This window comes from Typopeltis vanoorti, chromosome 10 (genome assembly GCF_054136105.1).
Source record: "Typopeltis vanoorti isolate ZY-2024b chromosome 10, IOZ_Tvanoo_1.0, whole genome shotgun sequence".
In the NCBI taxonomy this organism is placed as follows: Eukaryota; Metazoa; Arthropoda; class Arachnida; order Uropygi; family Thelyphonidae; genus Typopeltis; species Typopeltis vanoorti.
In genome coordinates, this window is record NC_143558.1 from 2,850,737 (window position 1) to 2,866,572 (window position 15,836).

Genomic DNA, 15,836 nt, shown 5'->3' on the forward strand with positions numbered 1-15,836 from the left:
CCCAAGGCAGCAATAAAATTCGACCGAACGTGTTAAAACTAAGTAATATATATAATGAATGTTATGGCAGTTTCACATATGGAATTCGGTTGCAGAGAGTTAGCATTTCAACGCAATTGTCAGCTATGCTTTTATCTTTCGGTTAAAGCGCGATCTTTTGTTAATACCGCACCAATCATATGCACGTTTTAATAAACAGACTGCCTTTGCTGTCTGTTTCGCGTTAGGCTTAATTACCTTAAAGGGAGAAAAGTCGCAAAAGAGAAAAATGTTCCCGGTCCGGGGATTCCCTTATTCAGGTAATATTCACTAATTTCATGTTATCAGTCTGTGGTGTGCCAGTATCGGTAACTGGTGATATTATTTGATCTATTCTACGTTAAAAAATTTAACCCTGAGATGGATAAGTGGCTGATAAAAAATAAAAAATCCCGCGAACAATCAGAAGAAGCAGAAACAGACAAAAAAAAAAAAAAAAGGACAGTATTTCATATTTTACCAGAACAGCCCGCATCGTGTTCAGAACCAAACGGTAAGAGGCAAAAAATGTAATACATGCATTTGATTTTTGCAATATTCGCTGTGTATGCTTTGTATTGAATATAAATACAATAAATATTATAATAATATATCTCTCTATTACGATTTTTTTTTTGAGGGGGGCCGTGAAATATTTTAATTTTTGCAAAGGGGGCCCTGACATCCAGAAGTTTGGGAAGCACTGGTCTACGATACAAAACTGTTTTAAGAAAGCCGGTCTTGCGGAACACGAGTGCGAATCTGAAGAGGATAACTTACCGTTATCAGCGTGGTTAAAAGCGCGAAACTTGAACAATTTTGAAAAGTGCGCAGAGATTGACAATTTTATAGACATTGATAATGGCGTCGCAACTTCGGATATACCGACAGACGCTAACATCTTAAAACAAATCTCTCATACACCAGAAGAAGATAAGAGTAGTGACTCCGCGAAAGAAAATAGCAATGATGAGAAAATCGTTACCTGGTGTGAAGCAGAAAGAGCTTTACATATTTTAACAAGATTTATGGAATCGCGATCTGTAAGTTCAGATGATACATTCAATATGATCTTAGTGGTATAGGGAACAATTTCAAACGTATGAAATATGCGTCTTTATGTAAAAACGTGAAGTTTTAAAAATAAATTTTTGTTCTTAATATATAGGTATGCACATATGTATTTATGTTACCCGATATACCTATGCTGAGAAAAATCTGAAAACATGTTTAATTCGCTCAAATTATGACCTTCTTGGATATAACGAATAACAGTTATTACGAACAAATATGTGCGGTTCCGTGGAATTCGTCATAACCGAGTTCTACTGTATTTGTAAAAATGAATGAGTTAGCTTTAGTAATAAGCAGAACAGTTCCGGTAATAACATATAAGATTAAACACAAGAACAGAAAGAAGAGTTTTGCATGTAACTTCGTTGATACATTCAAATCAATGCGACCTATTTAGGGTTAGCTATTTTATCTAGAAAATATTGCGGTAGTAATTAGTCTATATGGAATCGCTGTTATAATTCTCTTTCTTTTTAAATTTGATGAGAAGAGTTAATGAGTTTGTTCATTTTAGAATGTAAATTAGAATATAACTAGTCGAGTTATAACGCTAATTATAAATAAAAATTATCAAGGCATTTGTTACGCAAAGAAATAAAAATAATGTACACACCAAGAATAAAGCTTTACTTTATCTTCTCTTTCTCTCTCTCTCTTTCTGTCATTCCTACAAGCAACATGTATCTAGGATTTGATAAGTGTAAAAATGTAGTTCATTTTTCATTTGGGAAGTGGAAGAAAACAGAATTCCTGTTTAAAGTAAAAGAATATTCTCATGCTACAGAAAGAAGCTTTATCATCCCGCCAGTCCTCCAGCATGAGGATATTCTTTAACTTTAAACATACTATCGTCTGCACATCCGTCCCCGCTCCCCTCAAAACACTTTTTTACACTTTTATTCTGTTTAAGTTAACTCCTTAAAGAATGCTGTAAGTATTGCAAATCTGCTTCTTAAGAAACTCCAACATGATCAATAATTAATCATAAGTGAACTTAGGATTAATTATTGATTTCAAGGAACATTTTAGTTTGTGGAATTACGGCGGAAGAATCGAAGGCTATGAGTTAGTGCGTATGTCTGTAAATTGCTTCTTCAGGGCAGTTTGCTTTTTCGATAAAGGAAAAACGCTACCAATTCCTTACGAGACCGGCCAACTTATCTTCGAATAAAAAAAAATAAAAAAAAACTTATAAGTTTCTTGAACTGAAAATATATTTATTATCGGTTTATAAATATAAATTTGTCCGCGCGGTTAGTCTAGCTGCTGTACGCTTCGCAATCCTATGGCTGGGGAAGGAGTGTTCTAGGTTCGATTCCCGTCCGAGACGTGAGAAACTTTGAAGATCTTCCTCAGGCATAGCCAAGTTACCCGGTCTTGGGCGTGGACAGCAGGGTTTTTTTCTGCCAGTTTATCTGTGGGTTTTCATCCCACAAGCTGGTAAATCGGCCCCGTGAACAGATACAGTCATAGGATATAGTACTGGCAAGGAAGGCAACAGGAAACCCCCTTGCTTATAGTCATTTCGTTAGAACAGCCGAAAGGCTATAACAAGTAATGTGGATGTATAAAAATGGATTATTATTTGAATAGAAGCGTATCACTTTGGATTTTCTACCAGCACACACTCCTATATTAATTATAGTTTTGGTATGTTAAAGTTTTTTTGTATAAGAATGATAAATTTGAAAAAAATATATTCATTTTTATTTAAAATATTTCTGCACTGATTGAACAGGGATTGTCTCGCAATGCAAAAAGAACACAAACTCAGCCTAATAAAGACAATCTTAAAGCCATTTTGGTACTTAATACGATACGTTGAGTACATTATTTTTACACCATCTAAGGACATATTAAATTTATCTGTATTAGTTTAAATAATCCATGAAACTTGATCTGAATTTCATTTGACTTCGTTTTTTAATAATCTTTAAAATTTGCTTAAAAGTTCACTTACTTGAAATCGTTGTAAGTCACAGAATTCAAATATCCAAGCATTTTCTTTTTCTTTTTGTCACTCGGCCTCTTTTTTTTATACCCGCTTTTTTGGGAGGAGGGAGAATTATTATATTTAAATGAATAATCGTTCATTGGTTTATTATTTACCTAAAATATTTTTAATGATAAATTATTTAATTTTGTTGCCTCGTAGTGAATCACATTTGAAATGTTATCTAAAACTGTTATAACGATTTTAATAAGATCGAATACATAGCGATATTTATGCCATTTGATTCTTAATTTTACGATAAATGCTATCATATTGCTATTGGCGCTGTATGTATTCGCGATGGAACACGAAAGTATGCTACCACGTGTTTATTACGTAATGCATTCCAGAAATGCAATTAACGGTTAACTAAATGTAAGTAACATGGAGAAATTTTTATCTACAATCGATTCATGTCGCAAAAATGATTTATTTTGCGACGGTACAATACACACTGAGGACGGAGGTGCATTTAGGATCCACAAAATAATTTTGGCAGCAGTAAGTCCTTTCTTCAATGCGTTATTTAGAAACAATGTTGCAGAAGAACGTCCAATTGCCATATATAACATCCAATCGAGCACCATGGCAGAAATTATGAACTTTGTGTACACTAGAGAAATCAAACTAAACAATCTAAATGTTGAAATATTGCTCAAAGCAAGTCACCAATTGTTACTTGAAGACGCAGAAAAACTGTGTTGTGAATACTTAATTAAAGAAATGTGTACTGACAATTGTCTAGGAATATTTAGACTGAGCTTGTGGTACTACCTTCCTCAATTACAAAATGTCGCTCGTGCCTTCATCTTAAAAAACTTCTACCAGGTAATTCGTTTTATGTTTATTCATGAAGATGAATATTTGCGAGTAATAGTGCATAATTTGAAAGGTATTTGAATGAGCGAATTTACAAAAGAGGATGCGCTCATATCAACTTACTAAAGTGATTGTCTTTTTCTCTTGGGCTTTCAGCGACACTTAATGATTATAACCACATATCAGGCGAGTGACCGCTCCTGTTGTGTAGCAAATGTTGCTTGTGTAGACACACGTAACCATTATCGATCCTAAATTTCCAAGAGAGGAAGCCAATGCTGTCAATATTTTGTGATTTTTGCATTTTCTTTCGTCCTTTCTTTTAAAATATAAGAAATATAGAAAAGAAAGAAACTATATCACGTGATGCTCTCAAAGCTTTGCTAAATTACTTTTGATTTTTTGTAACCGGCGCAACAGAGGGTGGTGCAGCTAGCGAGGATTAACTAGCTTAAATTGATACTACTTTTAGAGATGTCTCGAGGGGCGCGCGCTTTCCAGGACCACTTATGATGAGAGTCGTTTATATTCCTCACCCATTTTCTCTTAGTGTGCCCACCAGAGTAACACGTGGTATGTAAATTTGGTTGGCTGTTGCTTGCAGAATAAATTGCAGTTCCTGTAAGATTTACAATTTTTCAAATCTTTCGTCTAGCGCCGTATGTAAATACGATTGGGGCACAATAGCGAGACGTCGAAAAGATTTTTTTTTTTTTTTTTTTTTGAGGGGACATTGATTCATTCGGGAGAGATTGAGATTTGAAAATGTCACTTATTTTGGATTTCTAAGTTGTATTTATAGCTACGCTTTATTATACAATATATATATATATATATATATATATATATATATATATATATATATATATATATGGGAATAAATTTTTAACTTGGGTATATTGTATATTAGGATAACCAAGCAATTTTATATGCTTGGTTATTTTAGCACCTAATCCCAAGTATGCAAACAATTAAGTTTGCGCCTGAAACAAAGTTCAAGTCTAAAGATGGTACAACACCAGGGCAACTCATTGTAAAGGTGGGTAAAGCTTTGATCACTATTCTTAGTATTTTCCCATAATGTAAAGCACATCTCACTAGAAGATGTATACTGCAATGCATTATGGGTGGGGTCACTACCCAGACCGGTTTCAACCTTTTTTGAGGTCTCCTCAGTGAGTAGCTAGACCCTAAATACCAAGGTTTTAGTAATACAAAGCCTTATCAACTTTACCTATATAAGTTGCAACAAGGTGTATTAAGTTTTAATAAAAATCTCTGGAGGAGATATTGATGGGAATAAATTTTTAACTTGGGTATATTGTATATTAGGATAACCAAGCAATTTTATATGCTTGGTTATTTTAGCACCTAATCCCAAGTATGCAAACAATTAAGTTTGCGCCTGAAACAAAGTTCAAGTCTAAAGATGGTACAACACCAGGGCAACTCATTGTAAAGGTGGGTAAAGCTTTGATCACTATTCTTAGTATACATCTTCTAGTGAGATGTGCTTTACATTATGGGAAAATACTAAGAATAGTGATCAAAGCTTTACCCACCTTTACAATGAGTTGCCCTGGTGTTGTACCATCTTTAGACTTGAACTTTGTTTCAGGCGCAAACTTAATTGTTTGCATACTTGGGATTAGGTGCTAAAATAACCAAGCATATAAAATTGCTTGGTTATCCTAATATATATATATATATATATATATATGACAATGAGAGAAATAGAAAAATTCACAAACAATTTTCACTGAAATTAAAAAGAAGCCTCCCTCTCTCTCTCCGTGTGTGTGTGCGCGCGCGTGCAGAGAGGGAGAGAAAGTGGTTTCTTTTTTTGACAACCACCTTAGGAATTTAAACCGGACCGAGATTCTTTCCCATACCTCCTTACCAAAATATTGTGAATTTACAACGGAGTAACAGAAACAAACAATTCACACAAAAAGTGTGAAAAAATGAACGTCAGAAAAGGATAAAAGAAAATACATCATCACTGCATAGCAATAAGGTTTCGTTGACGTTTGAAGCATTTCAGAATTTTGTTCTTTGACAAAGGAAGATTCCAGAGAGGATAAACGCATGCACGCACACACACACACACACACACACACACACACACACACACACACACACACACACACACAAACTTTCAAGCTTCCCTGGAAGTTTGACACTGCACTTTACACGCTGTAAATGCAATTTCAACAGATTGCATTTACAGAATTTAAAAAAATATATGTACATCTTTTAAGTAGCTAATTCTTCTTGGTTTTTTTTACTGCTCGCGCAGCTGCGAAATTTCAACCGTTATTCAAACGTGGAGCCCAAACCTAAGTTTTTGCTAACAGTGGGCCTAATCGGGCCTTTTTGAGGTAACCCTTGGAGAAATGGGTATCAATAGAAATGAATCTTTGTTTTAATTGAAAAAGAACCTTCGATTAAAAGCGTTTTCTTATGTACTCGAATTCATAACATCCACAGTGTAGTTAAACGGCAATATTTTCATGTCGAGCGCGATGTAGAAATGATCCTATTTAAATTTGGGGAGAGGACAGTAAACATTGCATGAATGAAGGGGGAGAGAGAGAAAAAAAAACCTCGCTTTGCATTTCTTTACTATAATGATTCGTGATAGACAAGATTTTGGTTTTTGTATTGCTTGAAGCTGGAAACTGCAATAACATTCCTTGCAAGGAGATTCTTAACCGTTTTATTGCCACAGATTTCTTTCTTAAACACCGGATATATATATATATATATATATATATATATATATATTTTTTTTTTTTTTTTTTTTTTTTTTTGGCTTCCATAAAATAGGAAAATAGGTTACTGGGATACACACACAAATAGAAGTTTCATTGGTGACAGGTTTTTAATGTTCGTGGATTTGATATTATTTTTCACAAAAATGTAGCAATATCTTCTGGACTGCAGCACGAAAGGAAATTCTAATTAAACGTTTGTTTTCCACCCGTTCCTTTCCAGGTAATAGTAAACAGTGATGAATATAGTGATTTACCAGCAGAGATTCTGCAAATGATACTTATAGACGATGGCCTTAACGTGAGAAATGAGGAACATGTTTTTGAAGCACTCGTAAAATGGACAGAATATAATACCCCAAAAAGAAATAAAGACTTCTGTGATCTAGTTGAAACAGTGCGATTTGGATTTATAAAATCGAGGTACGTAAATAAGATTCTAGGATAGTTTACGCCAAAATGAAAATTTCGAGAGAGAGAGAGAGATTTAATTGTGTAGGTTTTTAATTATGTCTAACAATTTTGAAGTTATTGGTTTTATAAGACACTTTATGATGACTGTTATATTTTGTTGACCCTGAACAATGCCGCTGAGGTTTCGTTATTTTGACATTTTATGGGCATCGTTTTTGATTATTTTTGGTTGACATCGCAAACTGCATATCAGCGGAGAATATTTTTGTATGCGTCTAACAGCTTAAAACATCAGCTATGACTACGGTGCGAATAATAAATTGCTGCTCTCAATTACACCGAGATCAAAAACAATGAAAAATGCTTTTTCAATTTAATTCTGCTGGTTTGGTAGCATTTTCTGTAGCATCCGCACCCATCGTATCTTTCTCAGCCTTGGATGCTTTCTTTAGCATCTCATCCAGCTTTCCCAATTCCATTCTCCTTATTCCTCTTCAGTGTAACATTCGTAACCGAAATATCTTTGATCTGCTTAAGTTATTATGGTGTGCTTATATGAGTCTTTATTTTTTTATTTTGTAATATATATCGCATTCTGTAATTAGTGTGGTTTTATCACACATGTGCAACATTTACAACTTGCGGAGTATAAAAATATTGCTTTGTATAGAGAGTATATCGAGTGATCGCCGGCATAAGCGAAGGAGTCTGCAGGTACGTCCAAACCCATCAGAAAGAAGAGGAAGTTCGAGTTGGGACGCAAGTTTTTAATACCAAGATTGGACCCAAACGAATGCACTCTCTCCGAACTAGAGGAGACACTAAAAAATATCTTGCTCTGCGTTCAGATCGTGGAAATTTTGCTTGGGCCGCAGAGCATTGCACACGAAAGACACGTGCATTACAGTGTGGTAGAGCTGATGGTTGCATTTAGGAAGGAGAAGAGCTGGAGTTTTATCTGAGAAAAATGAAAGCGAAAAAAAGGGAAGCCATGCACAAGGTTTGCGGGTAGAAAATCAAAATGAATAAACAGAATTGAAAATATTATTAATATTAATATTGAAAAGTAGCATTTCTCTGAATTTTTCCATTTGCATGTCTAAACTTATTATTAATATTTGTTCATTATTAATAAGCAAACAAATTATGTTACTATTATCATTATTAGTATTATTATTGTAAAATTATAACGGCTTTCATTACCAAAAGAAGTGGGCGGCGATCCTTATCCCTAATTAGCTGTCGAAAGCAACTTTTGATTATTATCAGAGAGCAATATTCTGTTTTAGAGAGAAACGTTTATATAAAATGCAAGATTAAGTATTCAGGCTAATATATTATATCATATTTTATTATATTTTTTTCCACGAAATGAAATATCTTACTTTCTAAAATTTCTTACAGTGGTTCTTAACACATTGTGAGTATCACAGCACTATAAATATTTAGTGCTATGATATCACGTGATATTTTTCGTGATAGAAGGGCTTAAAGTCTCACAAATCAGGCAGATTTACCAATCGATAACTTTCAAAGGTACACATTTGTGTCTTCAGAAGACCCACGCAAACATACAAACGATTATCAGGGTTCATATATCGGATGTACGGAGCGAAACTGTGTTCTCAAGAACTGCAGCACAGTGGTGAACGAAATTCAGTTCTGTGCTGTTTACAAGGAATCATCTGTGGAAAGGAATATTTCTGCAGTAAGGAGAGGAGTAAATCATAGATAGAAGTTAGTGATTCGTTTGACTGCGCTTATAAATGAACGTGGCGATTTTATGCAGCTTTTAGGGACATTATTCCAGATATTCTGAAAGTGAAAAATTTTGCAATTATTTCCTGTTTCTTCAAGAATAAAAATAACTTTGTAAAATGTTTTAAATTGCTAACTAAACTATTCATCCTAGTGAGTGATTTTTTAAAATAGTTAACCATAAAAAAATGTATAGAAATTTAAAAAAATCTGTAACATTTATTTTTAAGATCTGTTATCCAATGTTTTCTTTTTCCTTTTTCTGTATTTTTCGATAATTGATTGGATGAATTTGTAATTAACTCTTTAATCATATTCCATTGGTTTTAAATATTATTCTGACTATTTATGTTTTCTGGAATGTTATGATCAGTTGCCTCTTAACTGACATATTCCATGTAATATCAAGAGTGTATTTACAGAATTAAAGCAATTTAATAAGGATTTAATAGATATGATGTGTCTTTGCCATGTTTTACACAATGCAACAAGAAAAGCTACAAGCTGTTTAGAAGTTGATGTCATCTGAGTGTATTTTGTACAGACAATACAGAGAATGTCTGTTAGGTAGAACAAAGCCATTTTTGAATATAAGCGTGTGGTGATACCATCAAGACAGAAGGCGTATTAGTATCGAAGCTACTCAAATTCAAGTTTCTTCTCTTCTTCTGACGAAAGACTGAGGGAGGCTTGCAAGTGAACTCTTCTTTACATAGCGGGTGATTTTGCCTAGGATACGTATACAAGAGGTCAACCGAATCTTTCACTAGTGTTATGGTGGTACCATTTGAATGAAGAGAGAGAGAGAGAGAGAGGGAGATTGCGTTCCATTTGTAACCTCCCCTTACTTTTTAACATCTACGTATATGATCTACCTCATACCAGATCAAGCAAGTATATGTACACCGATGACCTAGCGCGCTTACATCAATCCACCTCCTTTACAACCTAGAATCAACCTTGAATACAGACCTGAACACCACCCTGGAAGTACTTCAGGGTGGTGTTCAGTAAAATCCAACGAAAACATTTCACCTGAACAATGCAGAGGGGAATCAACACCTCAACCTTTCTTTCTCTGGAAAAATGGTAGAACATGAGTCTCATCCGAAATACTTTGGAATGAGCCTGGGCATAACCTATAAAAGGCAAATCAACAACCTGTCCAACAAAATTAAAATGAGAAACAATATCATTTCAAGGCTTGCTGGAACAACCTGGGGTTGTGGTGCAGAAGTCCTAAGGTCGTCTGCATAAGTCCTCGCATTCTCTGCAGCAAAATATTGTGCCCTTGTCTGGGAAAGAAGTGCACACGCTAACATTATAGACATCCAGCTAAACTCTACCATGCGCACAGTTAGTGGGACAGTGAGAAGCACCCCTCTCTCCTGGCTGCCTGTTCTATCCAACATTGCTTCATCACACATACGGAGAAGACAAGCTTCGATTAAGGAATTTAATAAAGCAATGAGCAACCCACTCCTGCCCCTACACCAGACTCTCGTAAACCAACCTAGTCTTCGCCTCAAATCTAGAAAGCCTCTCTGGTCCATGGACGAACTCTCTTCAGCTGCGCTGCCATCAATATCTGATATATGGAGAGAATACTGGTCCAACAAACGGCTTCCTGGTAGAAGATCTCTGTGTTCCGCAGCCTGGTTTTGATCTTCCTAGGAAGATTTGGTCATCAATCAACAGGATAAGAACTAACCAGGGCAGATGTGGCTACCTGCTACGTAAATGGGGGCTGTCAGATCACCCTTATTGGGATTGTTCTCCCGTGGCTCAGACGATTACTCATATTGTCTTCGACTGCCCAAGGCGTCAATTTCACGGTGGTGGCCTACAGGACATCCACAAGGTGACTGATGAGGCACTGGATTGGCTTTCCAGTCTGGACCTTAAGCTGTAGTTGATATGGTGGTGGTTATGGAGGAAACAGAAGATCACGGTCACGTCTCACCACAAAAATGTTATTCTCGTAGTCACTCTGATAGCCCTCGTCATAGTATCAGCTCCTCATGTTAGAAGATGATGATGTAATGTGAAATGGGCCTCCTCTAATGGATCAAGTTTCTTGCACAAGACACAACTGCTCTCTAATTAAACCTCGGATAAAGCTACGTTTATGTTGTGAAGTGTTGTGAGAACATACAGTCTTGTCATACTTGGCGCAGCAGGACGATAATTGTCCCTGGCTTGATTATGACAAGTTACTTTTGCTTTATTTAAAAAAAGGAAAGACTTAGAAAGCAGGTTGTGCCTTTTATGTAATGAACTTTTATATGTTAAGATTTTCATCATTTGTTTCTGGAAATTGTGATTGTACTTTTCACTTACCAGTTTCATGTAGCCATAAGCATAAATAAATAAATAAATTTTTATCCTTATTAATCTCCCTTCCCCAAGTACAGTAAAACAACTGTAATATTTCAACATCTTAAAGCAGCCTACAATAATAACATTTATATTCCATATTTCCGTAATTCCAGCATTCGGTTTCTTTTTACACCCCCCATGCGAATGAAGTCAGACTCCTCCAGTTGCTAATTTGTCAGAAATGAGGGAGAAGAGTGTGCATTTGTATTATTCGACCTCTCATATGATAAGTCAGGGTTTCTCAAACTGTGTTCCGTGGAACACTAGTGTTCCGCGGAAGGTGAATAGGTGTTCCGCGAGAGTTCTGGAATTTGTCATTTTAGTTTTCTAAGCATTTTTCATGAATAAATATTTCATAGTGGAAATATTCTGAGCAGAATAATATTCGTGAATATATCGAAAAGCTCAGACCCAGAACTCCTACTAACATCTGTGTATCGTTAATTTTCACACATCGAAACCTTTCAACATTTGGGAGAGGGAATGCTGTTGTTTATGAGGGGTCATAAAAATTGCCTGCAAGCCCATTACAACAACTGGTGTCATATCCTCCATTCTCAAAACTGAAGGAAATAACATCTGAAGGAAATATAAAGAAAATTTTTCCACTGAAATTGAAGATCAAGGTAGTCTGTATCCGGTTCTCAAATCTATTACTACTGAATACTTTCTTCGCAAGTTCGTATTGCAGTGTGCAAGTGCTTGTTCTGAAACCGGAGTGCCGTGATTTTTTTAAGAGTAATAGGAATACAGAGTTAAAATCTGATATGAATAAGAGACAAGGCACTTTGTTTAATTTTGGTATTAAGAAATCTCTTATTGAAGGTGTTTGTGACGGAACAGATAGTGAGTCATCCACCTCAAGCCTACAAAGATCTCCAGGATGTACAAAAGGAGGGGAAAACTACCAGCACACAGGAGAAAAAGTCTGCATTCACTCGTAAGTACTTATAATAATATTATTATAAATTTTATGTGATCAGAATGGGATATGTCGATGAAAATCAGCACAAATTAATTAAATGATGTTTGCCTGAATAAACTACGACATGCTCTTTATGATTATGCCATAATTAATTATTAATGCATGTACTTTAAAAAAATTTGGAAAGGTATTTACGAGTAAATTTGTTGGGACCGGGCCCTCGGGAAAAAAAGTAAAAAAAATCAGCTAACGCCTTTTTATTCCCGTATATAGGGAGTAGGCGAGACGGCTCTTAAAAAAGAATTCTTCTTACTCTTTTAACTAATTTTATAATTAATATCTGATTTATTTCGAACTGTTTAATTTTTGTTACTGAACATTTTATCAAATCATTCTTATTACAATTGCTTTTACATTATTTGATACGGTTTAGTACTTTTCTTACGAGTATTGGTACAATTCATGTTTACTTTGTGTGTTGCAGTCTTTTTTTTACTATTTTGCATTATTCATTTACTTTTTTATATTATTCGACATTTCTTATTTATAATCGTATTGTTCTTCATACTAAAGTTACCTTTACAACACAATTCTATTTGTTTTTATTATAGCTCTGACAAATATTGGAATTTGAATATTATTGAAAAAATACCGTATAGTCGGCCTGTGTAGCTCAGTGGATGTCGCGTTTGTACACCACAGCGCTTAACCGCACGAAGGAAGACTTTGTTTCGAGTCTAGTCGGCGACTAGAGGAAATTTTTCTAAGCCTTTTTTCGACCGGTTCCCGAGTTAGTCGATCCCTGGCACGGGCAAGCGGGTTTTTTTCTCCCGTAAACTCGGGTTTTTCGTCCCGTAAATCTCTCATGAAAATCGACCATAGAACCCACATTATTTTCAGACATTAAATATATTGTGTTAGGGTTAGGGACAACGAGATGGCGGCACTTTTGCCGCCTCTCTTCACTGCGTTCCACTTAATCAGTGATAGCCTTGGGCCAGCTATCTCTGATTGGCTGCCAGTGGAGATTGAACTCGGTCTCCAAAAGTTAGATAGGGTAAACGGCCTCGCTTACTCCCTATAAAGGGAACAAAAGGGCGTTAGCTGATTTTTTTTTTAAATACCTATGGATTCTTGTTTAAAGACAGGAACTTTAACACAAGGAGGAGCAAGTACTTCTGCTGACACATCTACTCGTGTGATTGGAGAAGATATGGAATTGCAAACGGTGGTTTCTTCAAAAGCTAATATTAAAGAACAAGAGTCATCTAAGACCAAAACGGAAGTATCATGAAAGGTATTTAAATTATGGATTACGTGTATTGGCAATACACATGCTCCTGATGTTTTATGTAATAAAATAGTAGTAAACAGTTCTTTGGCTCCAGTTAAATTTTTCGTGGGCACTTCGAAACGAAACACACGCTGATTACAAAGTAAAAGATATACATTTTTTTAAGAAACGACGTGACACGCTAGAAAAATCTAAACTTCAAATGGCTACAATTGCTACAACTGACAATGCAACAGAGGCGTCTTTTCGCGTGAGTTACCGCATTGCACTTCATGGTGAAGCTCATACAATTGGTGAGACGCTCATTAAGCCTTGTGTGAAAGACATTGTATCATGCATGTTAAACGAGCAGGTTGCTAAAAATATAGATGCAGTACAATTTTCAAATGATACTGTTTCACGCCGCATCAAAGATCTTTCTGCTGACATAGAGAAAGAGCTAATTCATCGACTTAGACTTTGCAGTGAATATTCATTGCAAATGGATGAATCTACAGATGTCGCAGGACTCGCTGTATTACTAGTGTTTGTTTGTTACATATTTGATAAAAGTATTGAAGAAGATTTACTCATGTGCGAATATCTACAAGAAAAAATACCGGAGAAGATATATTCAACTGTATTAATAATTATATTGCAAAACAGAAAATAGGTTGGGAGAAGTGTATTGATATTTGTACAGATGGTGCTCAAGCAATGGTAGGAAAGATGAAAGGAGTTGTAACACGAATCCTGCGAGTAGCTACAAGAGCCACCAAAAGTCATTGTGTTTTGCATAGACAAGCACTAGTAACAAAAAGAACTCCTACATATTTAAAAACTATTTTGGATGAAGCAGAAAAATGATCAACTATGTAAAATCTCGACCACTTGAATCCAGATTATTTAAAATTTTGTGCAATGAAATGGGTAGTGCACGTAACGCACTTTTATTACATACCGAAGTGAGGTGGCTATTCAGAGGAAAAGCATTATTGAGGCTTTTTGAACTTCGTAGTGAGTTAATGGTCTTCTTGATGTCACATAATTTAGGACAAAATTTTGTTGAATTATTAAGAAATTCTTCATGGTTGATGAGTCTTGCGTATCTGGCAGATATTTTTACAAAAGTGCAATGAAATTAACTTATCATTACAAGGAAAGAATATTACAATTTTTAATCCAATAGATAAAATTGCATCTTTTGATAGGAAGTTGCAATTCTGGATTTCTACAATTGAACAGAATAATTTTGATTGTTTTCCCACCTTGCATGAATTTTTGACTGAAATAAATTTTAAAGTAAATGAAGAAGTATCTAATGTAATTTTAGAACACTTGCATGACTTGCAATCAACCCTTTTGCAACATTTTCCAAAATGCAGCGAGGACAATTCCTGGGTTCTGAATCCATTTACAGTGACAGCTAAGCCAGCAGGCTTCAGTGACTATGAAAATCTAATCGACTTAATTAGTGACTCTGATTTAAAACAAAAATACAAGGAACCGCCAATAAATGATTTCTGGACAAGCCTGTCAAAACTAGCTATTCTTGTTTTACTTCCTTTTACAACGACCTATTTATGCCAGGCTGGATTTTCATATTATGATGCAACCAAATGGAAGCCCGGGAACAGATTCGACGCTACACCAAATATGAGAATTCAACTTTCTAATATTGTGCCTGATATCAAAAGAATTTGTAATTCAAAGACCCAAAAACATCGGAGTCATTAAGAACTTAATTTGCAATATACGTGTTTTACTATTTTTATGCGTTTTGTTTTTACTAATTAACATTTGACAATAAATGAGTGTTTTTTCTTAACGCTTAGATTTACTCATTTATTTTATTTATATTTACCTAACCTACAAATCCAGCACACAGGAGAAAAAGTCTGCATTCACTCGTAAGTAATTTTTGGTGATCAGAATGGGATATGTCAATGAAAATCGGCACAAATTAATTTAATGCTGGTTTAATTGATGTTTAATTAATTATCAACTATTAATTAGCAATGAAATAAGCTAAATTACCAATTAATTATTAATTAATACAATACAAAATAACCAAGGTGTTCCGTGAACATTTCAGGATTTGTGAAGTGTTCCGTCGTAGAAAAAGTTTGAGAAACCTTAAGTGATTTGTCAATGTTTAAATTACAGCACAATCTATTTGCTGTCCAAGTAACAGTGAACTAAGACAATGCAGGATAAGACACGTAATAAAAACGGTTTTGCTACTTCTTTTTGCAAGCTATACATATTGATAGAATATTATTTACATATTACTGATTTTTTTTATAGAAGCGTTATTGTTTTCCTTTCCAGATATCTTGAAGATATCAACTTATCATTTAGTGATGTTTGCTGTCAGCATAAGTTGTTGCAGAAATCAAAATTATGCGG

General features: G+C 35.0%; 1 protein-coding gene across 1 annotated transcript in view; it reads right to left on the minus strand.

The window, feature by feature from the left end:
* Positions 1 to 8,716: 8,716 nt before the first annotated feature.
* The window catches only part of LOC150102131 (uS5 assembly chaperone PDCD2-like), a 152,789-nt gene continuing 145,669 nt past the window's right edge, over positions 8,717 to 15,836 (minus strand). Inside the window, exon 5 of the mRNA XM_090399445.1 lies at positions 8,717 to 8,907. The gene's annotated coding sequence lies outside the window, so the exon portion shown is untranslated. The remainder of the gene's footprint in view (positions 8,908 to 15,836) is intronic.